The following is a 10,487-nucleotide window of genomic DNA, read 5'->3' on the forward strand; positions in this document are numbered from 1 at the left end:
GACAGGGAAGTGTGAACAATCATCGATAAAAGGCTTTCAAGTATCAAAGTGCGTGGCCTTAGATAGAGTAAAATCCATGAGGGAAAGTGGAGCAAACATAGGAGCTCAGGAAAAAACGAAGATGCACATGTTAAAACTGTTCAGAACAGTTTGCTCCTTTTTTCAAAGGGTGATGGTAGGCTTTCAAGTCATTAGAGTGTTTCATTATTTTAAACAACAAGGAAAAAGTTTAGATGTCAACTTTAAAAAATTGTCCATAGTTTCTCAAAGTTATTTTACAGAACGGGGGCAAAAATGTCTGAAGATCTCTGCTTTAAGGCAATATACCTCTGAAACAGTCCCAACGTAACAGGTGCTCACAAGGATGAAAGCGCAGCCTTTCACACCCTCAGCTGGTGCTCTCCCCTCCGTCCATGCCCTCTGGATAAACAAGTTCATCCCAAACCCCTCCCCTCAAAATAACTGATGGGAAAATATTCCTTTCTCTTTGCAAACCAAAACTCATACTCTTTTGGATAAATATATTTTTTAAAAATGGTGACTAAAATGTTGGCAACGAGGAGCTTATTTATTGTTTTCTGGCCTTACAATATCCAAGTGGTCGCTTAAAATTGTGCTGTGAGATCTGTATGTAAAAGTATAGCAACCACTACATCTGGACCAGAAATGCACTCTCTTTATCTGTTTTAAAGGTTTGCTATGAATTTTGCACTCAAGATTTTCCTTTCTTTGAAATGGGAAGAATTTGGTTGCCAACCAGTTCACCTGGCTCCAGGATTTAAAGGCAAAACCCCAGGAGAGACCCTCCAGCAAACTCCAAAAGCTCAAAACCAGCTGCACCACATAATCCCAGGTTGGAAAGTACTTTTTGAAGGCGGCACAATAAAGCACCTCTCGGGCACTGGTTCAGGAATGCAGGTTTCCTCACTGCCAGCGAAATCCTTCAAAAGGCTTGGGAGGATGCAAACACCAACGACCCAGGTGGAACAAAGCTTCCCTCACCTGGGCTTGGGGTCAAGCAGAGGGAGGAGTGAGGGCAAGGCAGCCTTGCTCAGTAACTTGAAAAGACTGCAAATCCTCCAGCTGCGGGAGGATCCCACCTTGGGATAGCCAGCACCCCAACCCTACACTTGGGGGGCAAAATGTCCAGCACAGCGTGCGCCCTCGTTGGGGGCTCCCTGCGGGCCCTGCTATGGACCCTGGAGACCTCTGTCTTGCGTGAGGTTCCAAACTAGCCAAAGAGAACTCAGAGCCCTTCTCTCCAACCTTGGGAACCTGTTTCCTTTCCCACCATCTCTCTCAAAAAGCTGGCAGTGTACTTAACCCAAGATGAGCACACTCAACAAACGACCCAGACAGACCTACTGCCCGTGCATCCGGGCAGCACATCCATGTCGGCTACGGTGGGAACGACAAGTGTCCAGGCCCTGCTGCAGGACCCGGGTGTAAAAGGAACACTTAGTGCCACGGAGACAGCGGGGATCATGCTGTTGCCCCGCAAGCCTGTGGGTCTTAATCTTCTTAAAATGCCTCCTCTAAAAGTCACTTGCCAAAGGAGCAGCCACACAAAGCAATGTCACCACTGCCCAAGTGGCAGCGGGATGGAAATGACTGCCGTGTGCACTGCTGTGAACAGAGGCAGGGAAGCCTCCTTTGCACCCACAATGAAAAGGTCCACAATCTCCCTGTTCGCCGAAGTGCCTTATTTCACAAAGGCTTAGCATTCGATACCCTTAAAAGAAAAAAAGCCACTCGAAGCACATTTTGAAAGTTCCATGTTTAAAAAGATCCTTGTTCATTGATTTTGGTGGGATAATTAAGCTGATCTAAACAAGGGGACCTTGTCCAGGCACGGGTGGGGGAGGGGCGGCGGGCCTGGCCTCGGCCTGGGAGCCCCTGCTCGGGGCGGGGGCGGGGGGGGTCCTCTCCCACCCCCTCCTTTCTATGTGGCCTCTCTTCATCTGGGAGGCTTTTTCCCTCTGGTCAGATTTCCACTCAGCAGAGCTGACATGCTCTCATGTTTCCTGGCTTGGAGTCGAGGCAGCCCTGCTAATGCGGTTCTGCTGAGTACACCTTCATCAATGGAATTCTGTTGTGATCAAAAAAAAAAAAAAATCTAGGAAACCAGAGGACGCGAGTGTGGCGCAGCACGCGCGCCCGTCCTCAGGAGGGACGCGGCTTCCAGCGCATTCCGGCTCCACAAATGACAGACACGGCTCTGCCGGGGTGCTCCCGAGGAGGGCACTGCAATTCAGGGTTGTCTGCCACCTACGGCGCTCACCAGTCACCCTCGCTCCGTGCCAGGCTGTTAGTCACGAACCACCCCTGCCGGCTACACAGGGCCGGGCTTCCGGGCCCCACAAGACGAGCGGGAGAGGGCAGAGGGTGCCGATGACTGACGGACCAACCACAGGCAGAAAATGAGAGCAAAGCCCAGACCCCAGGGAGGTCCGTCCACTCTCCTCCCCACCCGTCCCTCTGACAACACGGATAAAACCAATCCAACACCAAGCAGCCTAAACGCTGGCTAAAATACCTTCCTGGGTTCCCTTCCTCCACTGGGGCTGGGGGCGCTGCCACAGCCGCAGCCCCTCCTCCCCTGCAGCCCTGCAGGGCGGGATCTCCCGGCTCCGAGAGGGCAGGGTCCCGTTCCCAGGCTCCTCCCGCCCCGTCCCACTCTCCAACAAGCAAAGTTGAAGGCAGAGAGGGCCCCAGGACGTTAAAAACTGCAAGGCGCCTCGGAGATCACCCAGTGCAATCTCTGCTCTGCTTTCACGACGCGACAAGGGCCAAGGCTGCAGCACGCATCTCTGCAAGGGAAGCTGGCAACTCTCACAGGCCCGGAGCCCCCTGGGCAGCCTCCCCCGGGGGACACCCAGTCCACACAACACCCGACACTAAATACCTCATATGCATTTCAAATGCATCTCGAACGATCCCCTTCTTCCCTTTACAGCTGCTGCCCATGAAAAACAATTAGCCTGAATGGGACTGAAAGTCCTGATTTTTAAGACAACCTACTCCCCACCCTCTCTCCAGAAGCCCTGGCGTTTTATGTCTGCCTGGGTCTTCCCACCTGGGGCCTACATAGCTCCAGGCCAGTCACTGCACCTCCCCACCTTCAAGTGGATTCTGCAAAATCTCTCAAGCACTGAATAAACTCTTACTCCTTCTTTTAATACATAATTCAGATCTAGCAGAAAAGTGAGAAGATTATTCCTTTTTCTAAAGGAGGCTGGGGTCACTGTTTCTGATGCCCAGCCATTTAGTACACTTCATCGGTAAACCAATGTTCCAGCTTTTTATATTCTTCCTTTTTCTCCTACTACAAGCACAAAATGGAAGAGATGAAAGATTCCCCCTGTGGGTAACCCTACCTGTCCGTCACTGACGGGAGAAGCAGAGACGCTGAGGTGCAGGGAAGGGCAGGGCTCACTCACGGTAATGCCGCAAAGATCGGCCTCGGTTTTCCCAGGAGAAACAGGCTTCGATTCGGACAATCATGTGAACCCACAACAACTGCTTCGATCACTCATCCCTTACACCCTCCTGCCGCCCCAGGCCTTAGGCTACGAGATGCCCCCAAAACCAGAAGCGACAAGGCCCCTTTTTGCGGGAGTCAACTAGGGTATCCGATGGGGCTGGGTGGCTCAGTCTGACCCATCAGTGCCCCCACTGGAAAGGAAAAAAATCTCACACTCCCTAGGAGATCAAGTGTGTGTCCCACCCCCCCCCCAACACACACACACACCTAGAATCACTATGAATGGTTAACCAGGAGGCTGTGCTTTTTTTTTCAAACCACCGCCCCTCCCATTTTGACATACCTCCTCTGAAAAAGCCCTTTGCTGGAATGTGTTCCCCCGGAGCCCAGTCAAGAGCAACACACCTTGGGGAGGAATGGGTTAAGCTCAAGAGCTCTAGGAGGGTGAGGCAGCACGGGAAAGGGAAAGCGGTGCAGAGATGCAGATAAACGTGCGGGGACTTCTGCAGGGCAGGGGCTCTGGACCTGGATGCACCGAGGCACTGGCCCCTCTCCTCCAGGCACAGCTTGGCTGCGGGAAATAGAGGTGTCTTCAAAGGGACAGACCAGAGGACAGTGCAGATAAGACAAAAACACAGGCACAGCCCCGGGGGTCAGCTCGGAGCCCCAAGTGTGGAAGCCCGGCTAGGCGTGCTGAGGGCGTGCGTGTGCTGAGGGCAGGAGGGGTTCAGGCAAAGGGGACAGAGGCTGAACTCTCAGAAGTTGGCGACATCAGGCCGAGGGTGCAGGGAAGGGTCGGGACCTAGGGGGCGAGGCGCCAGGCTTCCTCCGGGTAGAGTAACCCGAGAAGACGGGGGTGGGGGACGCTGAGGGATGCGACCGGGACAGGGTCCATGGGAAGGCGCACACCGCGGCGAGGGGCCTGGGATGCTCCAGGAGGCTGGGGGGACGGAGACGAGGACGGGCAGGTGCAGTCGGGGAGAAGGGAGAGGGCCAAGGACGGGGGCGGGTGTCCGGGCGGGAGGAGGCTCCCGGCCATGGCGTGGGAGCACCCTCACCGGGGAAGAGATGCCGGGGAGGGCCGGGAGCGGGACCCGGAGCTCGAGGCCGAGGCCGCGGCCGCGCGGGGGTGGGGTGGGCATGGGAAGCAGCAGGTGCCGGGTGCCCAGGTGCGGGGTCGGGGGCGGCTGGCCGGCCGCTCACCTGTCTCCTCCGGCCGGGGCCGCTGGGCGGCGGCGCGGCGGGGCGGCCGGGCCGGGCCGGGCAGGGGCGGCGGGGGCGCGGCGCTCCGGGGGCGGCGGCGGCGGGACCCGGCGGCGGCTGCTCCTCGGCCGGCCGGCCGGGCAGGCGGTCAGTCAGCGATAGACCCGGGGTCAGAGGGAGCGCTTGCGAGCTTGTGGCCGGCGCGCGGGGACAACGCCGCTTTATCAGGTCGGAAACAGCCGCCGCGCGCCGCTTCCGCTGACGCAGCGCCGGCCTGCGCTCATGACTATGCAGCAGCCGCCGCGGGGGTCGGGGCGGGGCCCGCCTCGCGCGCGCCTATTGGTCTCCGTGCACCCCGCCCACCGCTCTGCCCCGCCCCGCCTGCCGAGGCCCCGCCCCTGGACCGGCCCCGCCCCTGGCCGCATCCAGCCTCCGACCTCGGGGTAGGGGCTGCCGTGCCCACCCCCCCAGGCCCCCGCTCCTCGAGGCTTGAGCACCAGACCCTAACCTAGAGCCCTGACCCCCGACCCCGGCTGCGTGCCTCTCGGTAGCTGCGGGAGGGAGAACCTGCAACCCCCGTCTCTCCCCCGTTCACCCCGCTCCTCCCTCTCCCCAAACGCCCTCCTCGCAGAGGGCCCTGGAGAGCCCGGTGGCCCGCCACCAGCCTAGCCCTCTGCAAACACCCTCCTCCCAGCCCATCCCCCGCCCCCAGCCCTTGACGGGAAGGGTGGGCTCCGCCGCCAGGTTCGACGGCAAACACCCTCCACTCGGTTGTCCCTGCCTCGCCCTGAGCCATCTCCCCCTCCCCGCGCCACCCCCACCTCCCACGCTCAGTGCGCCCCCGCTCCCCACCCCCTGCCCCTTCCAGTCGATGAGCGCCCTGGAGAGCTGGGGAGGACCCCAGACCTGGGGCCTTCCACTCGCAGCCTGACTCACGGCACGGGCACCCATCCGGTATCAGCCAGCAAGCAGAGTGGCTGTAATCCCTAGGATGGGGCTGCTGGGAACTCCTGGGGACAAGGTCGGGGAAGGCAGCTTGATAAACAAGAGAAACAGATAATATAATGGGCTGAGGTCAGACAGCCCTGCGCCCATGCCAGGGTTTAAGTGGCTTTGGAGAAATTACTTCACCTCTCAGAGCCTGGGTGTCCTCATCTGTAATATAGAGATCGTAAAATCCATCTCATGGGGTTGCTGAAGGGATTGAGACATAAAGAGTGCACTGCACAGCCTCCGGAGCAGTAAAAATGGGGAAATCTGATAATATTAAGTGTTGGCAGGGAAGTGGAGCAACTGGAACTCTCATACCCCCCTTAGTGGAGCTGCAAAGTGATGCAGCCATCTTGGAAATCTGTTTAGAAGTACTGGATTCTATGTAAACCCTATGACCTCCTAGATGCATATCTTATATGATCCTTTTTCTGTTCATAGCAGCACTGTTTGTAATAGCCAGAAAGTGGGAATTACCCAAATGCCTATCAACCATAGAATGGGTACATAAATTGTGATATATTCACATAATGCAATGACAATGAATAATCAGTTACTACATACAACAATGTGGATGACTCTCACACATGATTTTGAGGCGGGGGGGAAGCCAGACCCTAAAGCATGCAGAATTCCATGTAGATAAATTGGTAGAAATGTATAAATGGTGGTAGAAATTAGGATAGTGATTAATCTTGGAGGAGGGAGTGCCAGAGCCAGGACACAGAGGGAGTATCTGGGGTGCTGGTGAGGTTCTGTTTCTTGATCTGGGTGCTGGTTACATGGATGTGTTCTGTTTATGAAATGTTCTCCAGCTGCGCGTTCATCATGTGTGTGCTTTTCCGTGTGTATGTGATACTTCAATGAGGGGTTACTAAGAACATCAGGAGTGTATATATAAAGAGCCCAAAGTGGCCCCTGACACGTTGTGAGTGCTCATAACTATCTATTGACCTGCCCTGTTGGGTTTTGGCTCTTACGGCCAGAGGATGGAGGCAGAAGCAACTCCACCTGTCCTGTGTGCCAACTGTATGGTCGTGGGCACCTTACTTCACCTTTCAGGGTCCTCATCTGTTCATGAGACTTCTGATAATACCTAGCTCACAAGTCATCGTGAGGATTAAATAACGCTTTTTAGGAAGACTTGATATAGTAAGGAGCACAGCATAAGGACTTAATAACTTTGTTTAATTATTCACTAAATGCTGGTATGTATTGAATCTTTTTTATTTTCCTTCATTCAGCAAATAATTACTGAGTGCCTGCTATGTGCTGTGTACCATGCCAGGTTCTAAGACAAGAGCTGGCAGCAAGATCTGCTCGCTATCCTTAAGGATCCCGTAGTGGAATGGGAAACACAGATGCCCATCCACCATAGAATAGATACATAAATTGTGAGATAGTCACACAATGGAATGATAGCAATGACAATGCAGCTTACTAGCCGCTGTAGCTGTGGAGCCTAGCATAGGATCTGACCCTCAGTAGGCTCTCCATAAATGTTTCTGAAAGTGTAAATAAATGCATGAGATACAGAAACATCAGATGAATTGCCTTCTGTAAGCCGGAGCTCCACACAGAGATTGGACAGAGAGCAAAGTTAAAGAAAAGCACAGCTCCCATGTGCACGTGCCCAACACTGAACGTGTGCATGTACGTGTGTATATGCGTGTACATGTGCACGCATGTGCACGAGGACCGGGGACAGGGCCACTCTGCCAGCGCTCCATCCCAGCCTAACCAGCCGGGTCCTCATCCAGGTGCTACCACCAAGTAAGGTGTTGTGGACTGCATGCTTGTATCCCCCCAGAATTCATCTTGAAACCCTACCCACAATGGGATGATATTTGGAGGTGGGCCCTTGGGAGGTAATAAGGTCGTGGGGATGGAGCCCTCCTGATGGGACTAGTGCCCTTGTAAGAAGAGACAGGGGAGAGCTTTCTTCCGCTCTCTCCGCGTGCGTGCACCAAGGAAGTCTGGGTGAGGTTGCAACCTGGAGGAGGACACCCCCCCAGAACCCCATGCTGGCACCCTGATCTCAGATTTCCCAGCATCCAGAACTGGGAGAAATAGGTGTTTGCTGTTTAAGCCGGCCAGTTTATAGTATTCTTGTTGTAGCAGCCTGAGCTGACCAAGGTGGAGCAGAAAATGCGTCTGTGGCCTGTGGCCCCACCATCCAACTGCCCAGCGTGGCCTGGGAATGGGGCCAACGGGGCCCCTACCCGGCTTTTCCTCACTCCCCCTGAATGGCTGGCCCCCCAGTCATGTAAGGAGAGAGCTGCACACATGGGAGACCCTCTTGCCCTGGACTCTGGCCTGGCTCCAGAGCAGGGTGTGTGTGGGCACCTACCTGTCACAGGTGTGCAACCCGGGCAGTTGCACAGGCCTTGTGCTCAGAAGAGCTTCACACCTGCTTTGCTTTACTGCTCGGCTGTCACTCTGTACATTCTGAATAATCTTAAACAAATGATGGAGCGAATCCTGTGTCCTCATTTGTAAGCACGTTGACCTGCAGGGACACTTGTGGGGAGCCTGGGGCATGACAACATCTCCATTACTGCTTGTGTGAGCTTGCCTTCTCCCCACCTCACCTGGGGACTCTTGGAGCAGGGCTATGTCCCTCTCATCCATGGATCCCCCCCCCCCAAGGCCTAAGAACTATCAGTATAAAACTGTAACCTTGACCATTTCTGGAAGTTTGCCAGGAATCACCTCCTCCAGGAAGCCCTCCAGGGTGCCCTGCCATGGAGGAGTGAGTGGCTCCCTCCCATGAGCTCTGAGGCACTCTGCCCCTTCACCAATCATTCCCAACTGTAACTGGGCATTGTCTGCCTCTCTAGTGGTCTGTGAGCCCTGTCCAAGGGACGGGTACCAGGCCAGGTTCACTGATACATCCCAGAGCCTGCCCACAGTATGGCTGAAGACATATTTGGATGGAGAGGGTGACAGATGAGAGAGAGAAGAGGAATTTCTTTTTTTTTTTTTTTTAATTTCTTTATTTTGGCTCCTCCGGGTCTTAGTTGCAGCACGGGAGATCCTCGTTGCGGCATGCGGGACCTTTAGTTGCAGCATGTGGACTTCTTCTTAGTTGCGGCATGCAGACTCTTAGTTGCGGCATGCATGTGGGATCTAGTTCCCCGACCAGGGATCAAACCCAGGCCCCCTGCATTGGGAGTGCGGAGTCTTACCCAATGGACCACCAGGGAATTTCCCCTAGGAATTTCTTAATTAGGGCCCATGCAGAGACTCTGGGGGTTCCATGGACCCCTGAAACAACATGAGCCAACCTTGACTGAGCACTTGCTGAGGACTGGACCCAGCACTCTGTGTGTTTCCCACAGTCACATGCCTACATGGGTCAGGAGCTTTCATCTTCATCTTGTGACCCTGCCTGGTTCAGGTTAAGGACACCTGCAGCAGAGGGCATGGGGCCCCTGTGACCCTTAGCATCCCTGATCCTGGTGCCAGGGGGCAGGGGGAGGATGGGAGCATGGGCCTGGGAGAGGTAGGAGGGAGGGGCAAGATTTGGGGCAGGTCAGGGTTTGGGAAGTGAAGGGGTGATCCGCACACAGGCTCAGGGGGGTCACGGGGCCTGGGTTTGAACTTTGACCTCATTGTAAATGAGCCTGAGTCTGTGAAATGGAGGGGACCTTACCTGGAGGAGGTGGCAGTCAGGAGCACACCTGGGAGCCGCCTGCCTGGGCTGAAAGCCTGGCTCTGCCCTCAGCTCCCTGGACCCGGGTATTCTTAGCTTCCAGGAGGCAAGAGTGACAGTTCCTGCCTCGAGGGCTGTTGTGAGAGGTGGATGGGTTAGCATCCATCGGCGTGAGTGAGCAGCATCTCCGTGCCTGAGAAGCACTTCCCAGGGGCTAGACGGGGAAGGGAGCTGGTGTGCCTGGAACTTGGTAGCCTGGGATGGCTCAAATTTCACTGTGATTGAGACAATAAGCCTGCTCAATAATTGAGGGCTTATTGTGCTCCTGGCTCCTTCCCTACCTTACCAGATCTCTTTAGGGAACTGAGGCAAGGAGCTCTCTCCTGAGACTTCGGTCTACACGCCAACACAGACGTGTGCCAGCTGGACACCCTTAGTGGACGCCTCCTCTGCTCCTTTGCAAACCTCTCCTTTGTTTTGTTTTGTTTTTGAATTTATTTATTTTTATTTTATTTATTTTTGGTTGCATTGGGTCTTCGTTGCTGTGTGCAGGCTTTCTCTAGTTGCAGCGAGCAGGGGCTACTCTTCATTGCGGTGCACGGGCGTCTCATGATGGTGGCTTCTCTTGTTGCAGAGGACGGGCTCTAGGCACGTGGGCTTCAGTAGTTGTGGCTCGCGGGCTCTAGAGTACAGGCTCAGTAGTTGTGGTGCACAGGCTTAGTTGCTCCGCGACATGTGGGATCTTCCCGGACCAAGACTAGAACCCGTGTCCCCTGCATCGGCAGGCAGAGGATTCTTAACCACTGCGCCACCAGGGAAGTCCCCTCTCCTTTGTTTTTTTTAAGCAACAAACACTTTTAAAAACAGACTCGTTTGCAAGGTCCCAAGATCTCAGTTAGTAAGCTCATTTATAACTATGTATTTCTGAGCACCTGCTCTGAGCCAGGCCGGGTTCTCAGGGTGCTGGTTTGCAGCTGTCTGCCTGACAGCCACTCTCCCTCCAGAACAGAGAGCATAGGGGCAGGCTCCCCTCTCTGCCACTTCCTTGTGTGACCTTGGGAGAAAGACCTCATCTCTTTGAGCCCAGAGGTGAAAGCAGAGGCTGGGAGCCCCCAGAGAGTGGAGTGTGGACTTCCAGGGATGCGGGGTAGGTGG

At 55.0% G+C, this 10,487-nt stretch overlaps 1 protein-coding gene across 2 annotated transcripts in view; it reads right to left on the bottom strand.

Annotated features, from left to right (window-relative positions):
- SLC45A4 (solute carrier family 45 member 4) overlaps positions 1-4,749 on the bottom strand; it is a 75,563-nt gene extending 70,814 nt beyond the window's left edge. Inside the window, exon 1 of one of the 2 annotated variants that reach the window (XM_061171774.1) lies at positions 4,688-4,749. The gene's annotated coding sequence lies outside the window, so the exon portion shown is untranslated. Of the gene's footprint in view, positions 1-3,827; positions 3,892-4,687 lie in introns of those variants that run through there. The other variant, XM_061171773.1, reaches the window with a different exon arrangement.
- Positions 4,750-10,487: the final 5,738 nt, after the last annotated feature.

This window comes from Eubalaena glacialis, chromosome 17, assembly GCF_028564815.1.
Source record: "Eubalaena glacialis isolate mEubGla1 chromosome 17, mEubGla1.1.hap2.+ XY, whole genome shotgun sequence".
NCBI classification, from domain to species: Eukaryota; Metazoa; Chordata; class Mammalia; order Artiodactyla; family Balaenidae; genus Eubalaena; species Eubalaena glacialis.